The sequence below is a fragment of the Anastrepha obliqua genome, chromosome 2, assembly GCF_027943255.1.
Source record: "Anastrepha obliqua isolate idAnaObli1 chromosome 2, idAnaObli1_1.0, whole genome shotgun sequence".
NCBI lineage: Eukaryota > Metazoa > Arthropoda > Insecta > Diptera > Tephritidae > Anastrepha > Anastrepha obliqua.
This window is the reverse complement of record NC_072893.1, coordinates 4,210,846-4,220,507: the sequence shown is the minus strand read 5'-3', so window position 1 is coordinate 4,220,507 and position 9,662 is coordinate 4,210,846. Positions and strand designations below refer to the sequence as shown.

General features: G+C 33.8%; 1 non-coding gene across 1 annotated transcript; it reads left to right on the top strand.

Moving 5' to 3' along the window:
* The first annotated feature begins 9,169 nt into the window (after positions 1 to 9,169).
* Trnaw-cca (transfer RNA tryptophan (anticodon CCA)) lies at positions 9,170 to 9,241 on the top strand. Its single transcript has one exon. It is a non-coding gene; the product is annotated as a tRNA-Trp (tRNA).
* Positions 9,242 to 9,662: the final 421 nt, after the last annotated feature.

The window sequence follows — 9,662 nt, the reverse complement described above, 5'->3', positions numbered from 1 at the left end:
AATGACTTCTGCAGGAGATGTGGAGATAAAGAAGAAATTGAGGCGGTACAACACCTCCTCTGTGAATGTCCAGCACTTCAATGAAGCCATGCCAAATATCTTAGCGATTATTTCTTTGAAGACCTAAGAAGAAAATATGTAAGTGGTTGAAGCAACTTAGTTAGGGGCTTGAAATCAAATCCAAGTATCACAATGGGCCTTAGAGTTACCGCACGTCTTGTTTTAGACAAGCAACCTGGCTAACCTAACCTAACTAACACTGGGCGCTATCGTTGTATTACCCTGGACTCATGTCACAGTTCTCAACTGGCTGGTGAATAGTTCACTCTCACCTCGTCGTCCTTTTTATAATATTCAGGACGATAACGACTGACTTTCGGGTAGCAGATAAGTTGGGCGATGAAGGTAAACAGATACTTTTTGCTGCTTACTCCACTCCTCTTATATTAAATCCCCACTTCTTCACTCGAAACTTAAACTCTCGAACTAAATATGCATTTCTTTCTCATACAAATTTTTTGTTTCTAAAAAATGTAACCAGAGTTTGGTAATTATTAACTTTAAGTATACAAATAAACTGAAGGGAGAGTAGTGTCCGACTGATTTTGACAATTTTTTGCCTTTAATAATGACAAAAATACTCTTTTATCGATTTGCTTTACCAAGAAGCTAATTTCTGGTATGACACTATTTACTTTGCTCTGTCTCTTCAAAAAAAGCCCGAAAAATGCAGGTAATTCGCAATACAGATTTCTTAAATTTTTCCCAATAGTCTGGAAACATATTTTTTAAACAACTCATTTTCATTGGAATGAATGTAGTCCTTATTTAATTTATATTTCACATTACCTGCGTACCTGAAACAAAGAAATTTTCACTCGTCAAATCTCGACAGGTGTCCAAAATGCTGAGTTTAAACAATCCTAGTCAAATGAGTGGTTTGGCGATCCCTGCAACAAACAATTGGAGCAGCCACAACAGTATTAGTATCAGTAGCAGCAACAACTACAATTGCCTCATGCATTCAAAAATTTGTTTAGAGAATTTTGAGTGAATAGATGAACTCAAACCAGCACGTCTACAGACCTGCCCTCCGCACAGAGTACCCGCAGAATAAACAGAAAAAGTGAACGTGTTGAGGGTTGATTTCTTACTGTGCCCCTCACCTCACAACTCATCTTAGTTCTTTTATTTTCAATTCTTTTACTTTCATTCTTTCCTTTTCATTTTTCTTTTTATGTTATCAACATTTTTTTACGATAAATGCGAACGCAATAGTAGAGGTTGTTGTTGTAAGTGGATGCTTAGCGGGAGTATTCAAATGCACAGATGAAGTGCTTGTAAATAGATTGCCTGTGTGTGTATATGTTTATAGGTACGTTTGTGTGCGTGCTAGTAGATTGCTGGTATGCGTTGACGATGCTGCCAAAAGTAAAGCCAGCAAAGGTATCCTTTTTCGTTGAACAGCACAAGCATTCTTCATTTCAATGTTTGTGCTTGATTTCGCGGGCGGAAGGTTGACATGCCCTGCAGGAAAATCGAATTTCTTTTATACCTGGTATTTTTCTGTTGTATGCAGAGTTATTGAACTGATCACTTTTTTATAGTACCCGCAGTAAATAATTAAATTTTATCGGGTGTGTTTTAGCTGCGTGAGATTTATCGATAACTAGGGCTTGACAGCTGAGAAAGGCAAACTGTCTTCACATTTCTGTTCAGTAAGGTTGGGAAAATCATTATGAATCGTTTGAATCTAGAACAACGTCACAAATTAATCAGCTAAATATCGAAAGGACCATGTAATTCGTACCCGCAACGGATATTCAAAAAATAAATTCCATGAAATTATCTACGAGAAGATAAAGGGTTTTCCAATAACAGGTGTTGTGAACGAATGGATTGCGCTATCAAGAGATGATTAACGATTTTTTATGGTCGTAATTGGATGGTATTGATCTGGACAACGTTTATTTTCAACAAGACGGCGCTACGTGCCACACAAGCAACGAAACCATTGATCTTTTACAGGAAAAGTTTCCGGAGAGTGTTATCTCTTGAACGAGATCTTGTGATATAACACCTTGTGACTTTTTTCTTTGGAGCCACGAGCAAGAGAAGGTCTACGCCAAGAGTCCAGCGTCGATTCAGGACCTCAAAGATGGAATTAGTGCGTCTATCGAGGGCATAGGGCAGCCACTTTGCAATTCGGCTATGGAAAATTTCATGAAACGGATATTGTCCTGTGGGCGTGGTCGTGGTGGTCATTTGCCTGTTGTTATTTTCCACTATTAACGGCATACTTTCCTACTGGCAAACCTTTATAATGAAATAAATATCCGATGCTTTATATTAAAAAAATACCATTTTTCTTTGAATATCAAAATAATACCTCTTATTATCTTTAGTAAAAAAAAAAATATTCCAACAAAATTTCTGTTTTGATTATCATTTTAAGTTCTCATATATAATAATATATTTTTTTACTTGTTGTATCAACTCATTTTGGTCTCCTGCGATTTGTCGAAAAATTGTTCTCTCCCAAAGTAGGTCACCTTTGTAGGAAAACTGCTATTTGAGGCAAAAATGTTTCTTTCTCTAGGTCAAGTTTTTCTTGTGGGGTATGTTTGATGGTGATGCTGTGTGCGATTACCAGGAACGTGTTCGATGGTAGGTAAGTTCCCACTTGTGCTTGTCTACCAGAAAGGCACTTATTATTATTTTAATTTTTATACTTTCGTCAAAGCACAACAGACTAGATTTTGTGGAAGCAGATACAAGAAATAATCGCAGCAAGACAGGGGTACGCATATGATACCGAAACAAGTATGCATGTGTGTATGTGTATCAAGGATGTGATTATGACCACACAGGAATTATTAGTAAAATACACTCGACATAAAAGCGATCCTAAAAACTCTATTCAAATTGTTATTTTTTTGTAGATCTCATTATTTTTTTTTGTAACCTTTGAATGCACTCTCGATATGTTTATGTATATTTGTATAAGTGACCAAACTTTTATAAAAACATTTCTTAAGCCGTCATACAGAATGATGATTCGATAGCACCTACAGTGGTCACACAATTTACAGATACACCTGATACTTAGCGCTATTTATACAAAGAACAAAATTTTAATATATTCGTAAAAAATAACATTTTTAATCTGGAATTAGACAACTTAAGGAAATAACGAAATAAGTCACAATTTTAAGCAAAAATATTATTCGTTCATAGCCATATGAAGAATATTTTATTAAAACAATAATAGAAAAAACGAGTATTCAGTACTTTGTTGGACCGCATTTAGCTTTAGTAACTGCTTCCAAACGTCGATGAGTACTTTTTACCAATACATTGGTTTCACTAGCTGCAAGTTTTTCCACTTAACACCTAAGGCTGTCTTTAATGACACCTTTGATGTTATTCTGCGCTTTCTGATTCTCCTTTCTAAAAGCTCCTAGATATGCTCAATTGGGTTCACATCCGGTGGTAAATAAGCCATTCTTACACAATATAAAATGAGTGTTTTGGGTCATTGTCTTGTTGGAATAAGAACCCTTTAGCATCCAGTACAAGTTTAACGGCACTATCATGGTAATTATTCTTCAAAATGTTTACATACAGATGTTTGTCCATTTTATCATCAATAAAAACCATTTTTTATACTCCAGATGCAGCTATGCACCCCCCAACCAGTGCATTTCCTCCTCTATGCTTAACGGTAGGAGTATATTTTTTTCGTTTAGTTCTATATTTTCTTTTCGCCAAACTTTTGAACGGCTCTCTAATACGAAAACATTAAATTTCAACTCATCACTGAAAATGACGTTTTCTCAAAAAGAATCTGGTTCATTTATATAGCGTTTGGCGAACTTTGAAATGTAGGGCTTGCGGCGTGTCGCTCTGCTATGATAACCTGCGTTTTGCAGACAATTACGGACTGTTTATGGGCTTACTTTTATTTAGTTATAGATTAAGTATAGATAGATTTAGTTTAGTTTAGAAGTTATTTTTGGATTTTGCGCGACTGATGGTACTTTGTTGCGTTCCTCACGAGGAGTCAATATTTTTCGCCTTCCGGCTTGGTGGTGATTAGCTTCCAATTTTCCAGTATTAACGTAGTTAGCAGCAGCACTCTGCTCTGTATTTAAACCTTTTATTGCATATTTTACACGGCTCAAATTTATTGATGTTAACTTTTTCAAAGTTTTCTAAGCGGAGATTATTGTAGGTATTGCAAAATCTCAATCTTACAAAACAAATTATATGAGGAAATTACAAATGAAGTAAACAATAAAATGGGGAAGCTAAATTTGCTATAGGGCAAGGTTGTGCCTTCCGAATTCGCTGTGACGTCAGGCTCCATGAATAATCCAACAAAAGGAAGTAGACTCAGACACAATTTAACATACGGCACTTTATTTTCATTAGTTTGCTTAATTTAAATTTCACAAATCTCAATATTACCAAGCCATTGAATTTTCACAATCATATAATTTCTTCTCCTTTTGTTTGTTTTGCATTGGAAAGGGAACTGACGTCAGACTTGTCAAAATCGCGAAAAATAAAGTAACTCTTTTGGGAAGACGCCAACTTCAGTATTCAATTCGCCTTGGTTATTAAGTAATATTCCAAATACAACAAAAACGTATCGATACCAACTGACAAACTCTATGGAAAGATCAATTAAAAGAACTACTTGCCTCGGTAATAAAGTATCGAGTATTTACTTGCAAGTACAGGTATCGAGGAATCACTGGTCGTACAACTGTTGATGTGTATTCTTTTACAAAAAAAAACGCACATGAAAAAGAGTCAGAGAAAAAATATTACTCGTAATACATTCGCATGTGAAAAAGTAAAGCAGCAGATATTTGAAATTTTTGGTACCCGTATTTTATTGCCCGCAACTGTACTTGTAAGTACGCAAGTAAACGTGCATAACGATGTGAAAGCATTTTTTCGCACGAGTGGATATGTGTTCTTGTTTGCAAAATTTCGAAATAGTTACAATACATTTTTAAAGAAAAAACATTGCCAATTTCTTAAATTAGAAATGAGAAGCAGTGGTTGGGGGCTTCGATTGTGACGCACAGCCTCAGAAGGTGCTCACGCATGTTCGCTTTCAGGGTTCGCGGTTGCGAATAGTGCCGCAGAGATTTATTCCTTACCTCATATCTATTCACTTCAACCCACCTCTACTCCCTCTCACATAGGAGTACGAAGCTTCGGCTCAAAATATTCCTTGGCAATGTCAAAAACTGGTTTTTATTAGTTGTCGATAATAACTTTAAAATTCTGCCGAAGGTACACGAGAGTGTGGAGAAAGTGGAAAAGTACACAATACTGGCAATATAAAAAAAATCGATATGTACAATGTGCAAAGCAGTAACAGTAAATGGCAACAATAAATGCCTCAATGGCATCGCCAGCAACGACGACCGCCGCTTTTTTTGTTTGTGGATAAAATTTCAACTAATGTTTTTGTTTAGTGGTTGTAAGGTATAAACCAATTCTATTTTTTTTTTGTTTTTGTTATTTGTATTCTCTCATGTAGAGAGCAGCTATTGTATATTTAGTAGTGGGATTTTTATAGCATAAAAGGAGTACTTTTGGTGAATTGAGACGGAATATTAAATGCCATTAATTTAATTTCTTTTTAATTGGAAGGAAACCTTTTTGATTTAGTTTCAATATGTATTTCGACTTTTTAATACTTCTTAGGAATTAAGTTTAGTTATTTGCTTCGACTAAACAAATTTCGACCTTCACTTATTGACTTTGACATGAAAGGTGAGCAATTTTCCTAAATATAAACTATTTTCTGCTTCTATTCTGTTTCTATTTAGTAATATATTAGTTTAGTAATCAGTAATAATGCAGAAAAATTGTCTATGATTTTATGACATTTCGATATAACCCCACTTTTGTGCAAGTGAGTGGAAAAGCAAAATTGAAGTGCAAGTGATTCATTTTCAAAAGAAACACGATAACAGAGTAAAATGTAAGTACTTTTTGACAAAAAAAAGCTATTTTCATGAGGTCGACATACTCATTTTTGTCGACGGATATTATTGTAGTTTTTCTTCTTTTCAACTATAAATGATTCCATGAAAAAAATATAAAGATTGGTTAAGAACTATAAATATGTCTAAAGAAGTTCCAAACCTCTTTTATTATTAATTTATTTAATTCATTGTCGCAATAGTTTTAGTCAAACAAAATACCTTGAATGAATAATATTAAGGGGTTAGGGCTAGTTAGAGGCCCGAAATAATAATTATTTTCAATAAGTCTTTTTTGCTAGTCAATTGCTTTATTTTACAAAAATAAAAACATAACATCAATACATCATATTTTGACTTGGCTTTAGCAAACTTTCAAAAAAAAATTAGTAAATGTAAAAGTTATCGCTGTTTGTGTGGAGCCTGTTTCTCCAGAAGTCGCTTGCGGTGATCATTACAAGTCCTTGGAGATTCTTCTAAAATCAATCGGACAAGAGAAATTAGTTTTATGAATAGATAATCTTGTGCCTGATCGAAGCTTTTTTTACAAAATTAACAATATGGCGGCGTCAGGAAATATTTTTTAGATTTTCGAAAATCGACAATAAATTGTTAAAAAAAAAATCGAAATTTTGAGGAAAAAATCCTTAGATCTTGCAGGAGTTTTTGTATTTTTCAAAAGCGGTACAAATTTTATTGACATCTATCAAGCGGTTTTTAAGTTACAGTTACCACCAGTCTGAAAAATATAATTTAGAGAAAAATGCAGTTAAAGTTTTGCTACCGTTATACGAATTATTTAATTACTTACGCCATTTAATAGTACTTCAGCCGTCATAGCAGCTTGCAAAATATCGATTTGCTGTTGCCTACGTAGCTTTCTGCATTCATAACAACAAACCCGAGAAGTCAGTTGCTTGCAGCCCCCGGAACGCTCGAGCGCCCTTTGTTAATTGTTGAATAACTCGAAAAGTATTTGTCGGATTCACTTCAAATTTTCACAAAATATTTTTAAGATATTATACTTTTAGAAAATGCAAAACAAAACTCTAATTTTTTGAAAATTCGGACTACCCCTTAGTTCAATATATTATTCAAAATATTATGTTCACTATTTAATTAAGCCTCAATCTGAATAAAAATAGTGAAACCTGAAAGAATCTGAATATTTGCCTATTTTAGTTCAAAATTACATCTAGGCGTGTCCTTTGAAAGACCTTTTATTCAATATATGGCTAACACTAAACAAAAATGCATATTTAAAAATTAAAAAAAAAAAATTATATTTTTGTTAGGCCGTTAGCCTTAGCTACTAGTGCCTTTTTTAATGTTATATAATTATAAATAATTCTAAATTTCAAATACTAAACTCAAATAAAGAAATAAATAAATATAAAAAAAGGTTTGAAACTTAATTTTTTAAGAAAAATTCTTTTAAGACAAAGTTTAACTTTTTCAAAATTTTACTTACACGTAAAGGGTAGTTTTTAGATAATAACGAAAAAGGAAACAATGATTTACTACGTCTTTATTTTTTATATAATTACACTATTTCAAAGAAATTTAGGCAACACTTCCTTTGGTTGAATTTTTTTTATACATTGTTTTTATTAAAACCACATTATTCACTATATTTCATGGAATATATATATTGTATAAGTATTTCTAGTATTTCAAGGAAAATGTTGAATTCGCTCCATTGATCCACAGTTTCGAAATTCAGTTAATTTGTTCAAATGAATTGCCAGTAAATTTTCTTCTCACTATGAACCAAATCGAGGTTTTTTTCCCAAATGTTTTGATCGTAGCGCCGCCTGTCGGATCAAATATTCTCGAAGTGATTACTTAAGTACAGTAGGTAATATAATATAAAATATAAGTACCTACAGTAGATTCTGTTTTTATGCGGTAGATACGTTCCGCAAGAAACAGCATAAAAAAACCAGCATAAAAAAAGCTACCAGTTCTATAGTAAAACTATAGATACGTTTCAAAAGTGCTAAGAACCGCATAAATCTGAAATAATGTAATAAAATCGCATAAAAAAAGGGTACTAGTCCCATATTATTACTATAGATACGTTCCTAGACCGAATGAATCTGAAATAATTAAATAAAATCGCATAAACAAAAAATTGTATTTTTGAAAATTATATCTTTATTTGAAACGTCAGAATCGAAAAATAAATTTACATCGTCAGAAATAGAATCAGACAATACCCGCATGTTGCGCATTCGTTTAGGATTTGGCGTAAAATCACTTCCGTCACTTGAGGAAATGTACACGTCTGATCTGGATGGTGATGCAGGCGGTTCCATACTTGTAGGGTTAGCATTTCTGATGTAATCTGTGACGAGTTTTTGCTTAGCTGGTTTAGAATTTTGTTTATATGTACAATTCCCGATAGGTCGACATGCATTTTTTAATTTTTTAAAAAACCGCACTATTTCAAAACCGCATAAAAACAGAATCTACTGTATAATTTTTATATGCACAGAATTAAAAAAACGACTCATGAATTTAAGCAAATATTAGCGGCAGCTGCTTTTATTTCGCAAATGTCGATACGAATTTTAATACCCATTTAATTGTTTCGAAACTTTGTTGCTAGGCTGTTTCATATTTTTATTGCACATAATATAATATTTTTTAGTTTTTGTTAATCCATATTTTATTGTATTTAGTGAAAAACAAAGAACGTGCATAAATCTTTTGCCGGTGTAGATAAGTTTGTTTGCTCAGCCAGAATAGGCACCTCCAATCATTGGCGCTCGCTCAGCTGAATCACTACAGCACCACGAATATGTTTGTCCGTTGTCAAGTCGGTGTCCCCCACATCCCCATCCGCCGCACTATTCGGTGCGCGCTTATCAAACCAAAAACTTATTTATTATTTCTTATGCTTATTTTAGTTCTACCAACAACAAACATTGCGACTGTGACAGCGACAGTGACAGCAGCGACCACGACTGCGTTCTGCGGCAGATCTCAGACGTTTCGTAGTTTATTCCCTTGCTTTGTTTTGCCTTTTGCCGTTTGCCGCACAAAAATACGTAACACTCGTAAGTAATATTTGCAGGTTCGTTTTTGGTTTAACGATTGTGGTTTACTCATTCCCTGCATTTTTTGTAATAAATTGTGCTTGTCGATTTGTGGAATAAGACTCCGTGGCGCAACGGTAGCGCGTCTGACTCCAGATCAGAAGGTTGCGTGTTCAAATCACGTCGGGGTCAATAATGCAATCGAGACAAATTCACATGCATCATTTTTATTACGATTTACAAAAAATTTAGTCAAAGAACAAAGCAAAAAAACAAATTTCAAAAATAATTAGCTGCTAAATGGTAAATATCATTTGCCAGGAGTTACTCTTTGCTAGAAGCAGGCATATGTACACACGTGGTCAGATAAATGGTACAAGAGCGCATTGTAGTAAATACATACTCAAATAGTATGTGTGAAAAAAAAATTATATTATTAATGGACTACTTGCGTTATTTGATTTTTATTTATTTCACTCTAGAATAAATAGAATTTCGAAGTACCGTAATGAGTGTTGTATGGCATTTTATCGCGTATGGCGCGTGTAATCAATGCCAGTAGTGAAAATTATTTGAGAGGTCGAGTACGCAGAATTTGACTAAGGAAAGGATA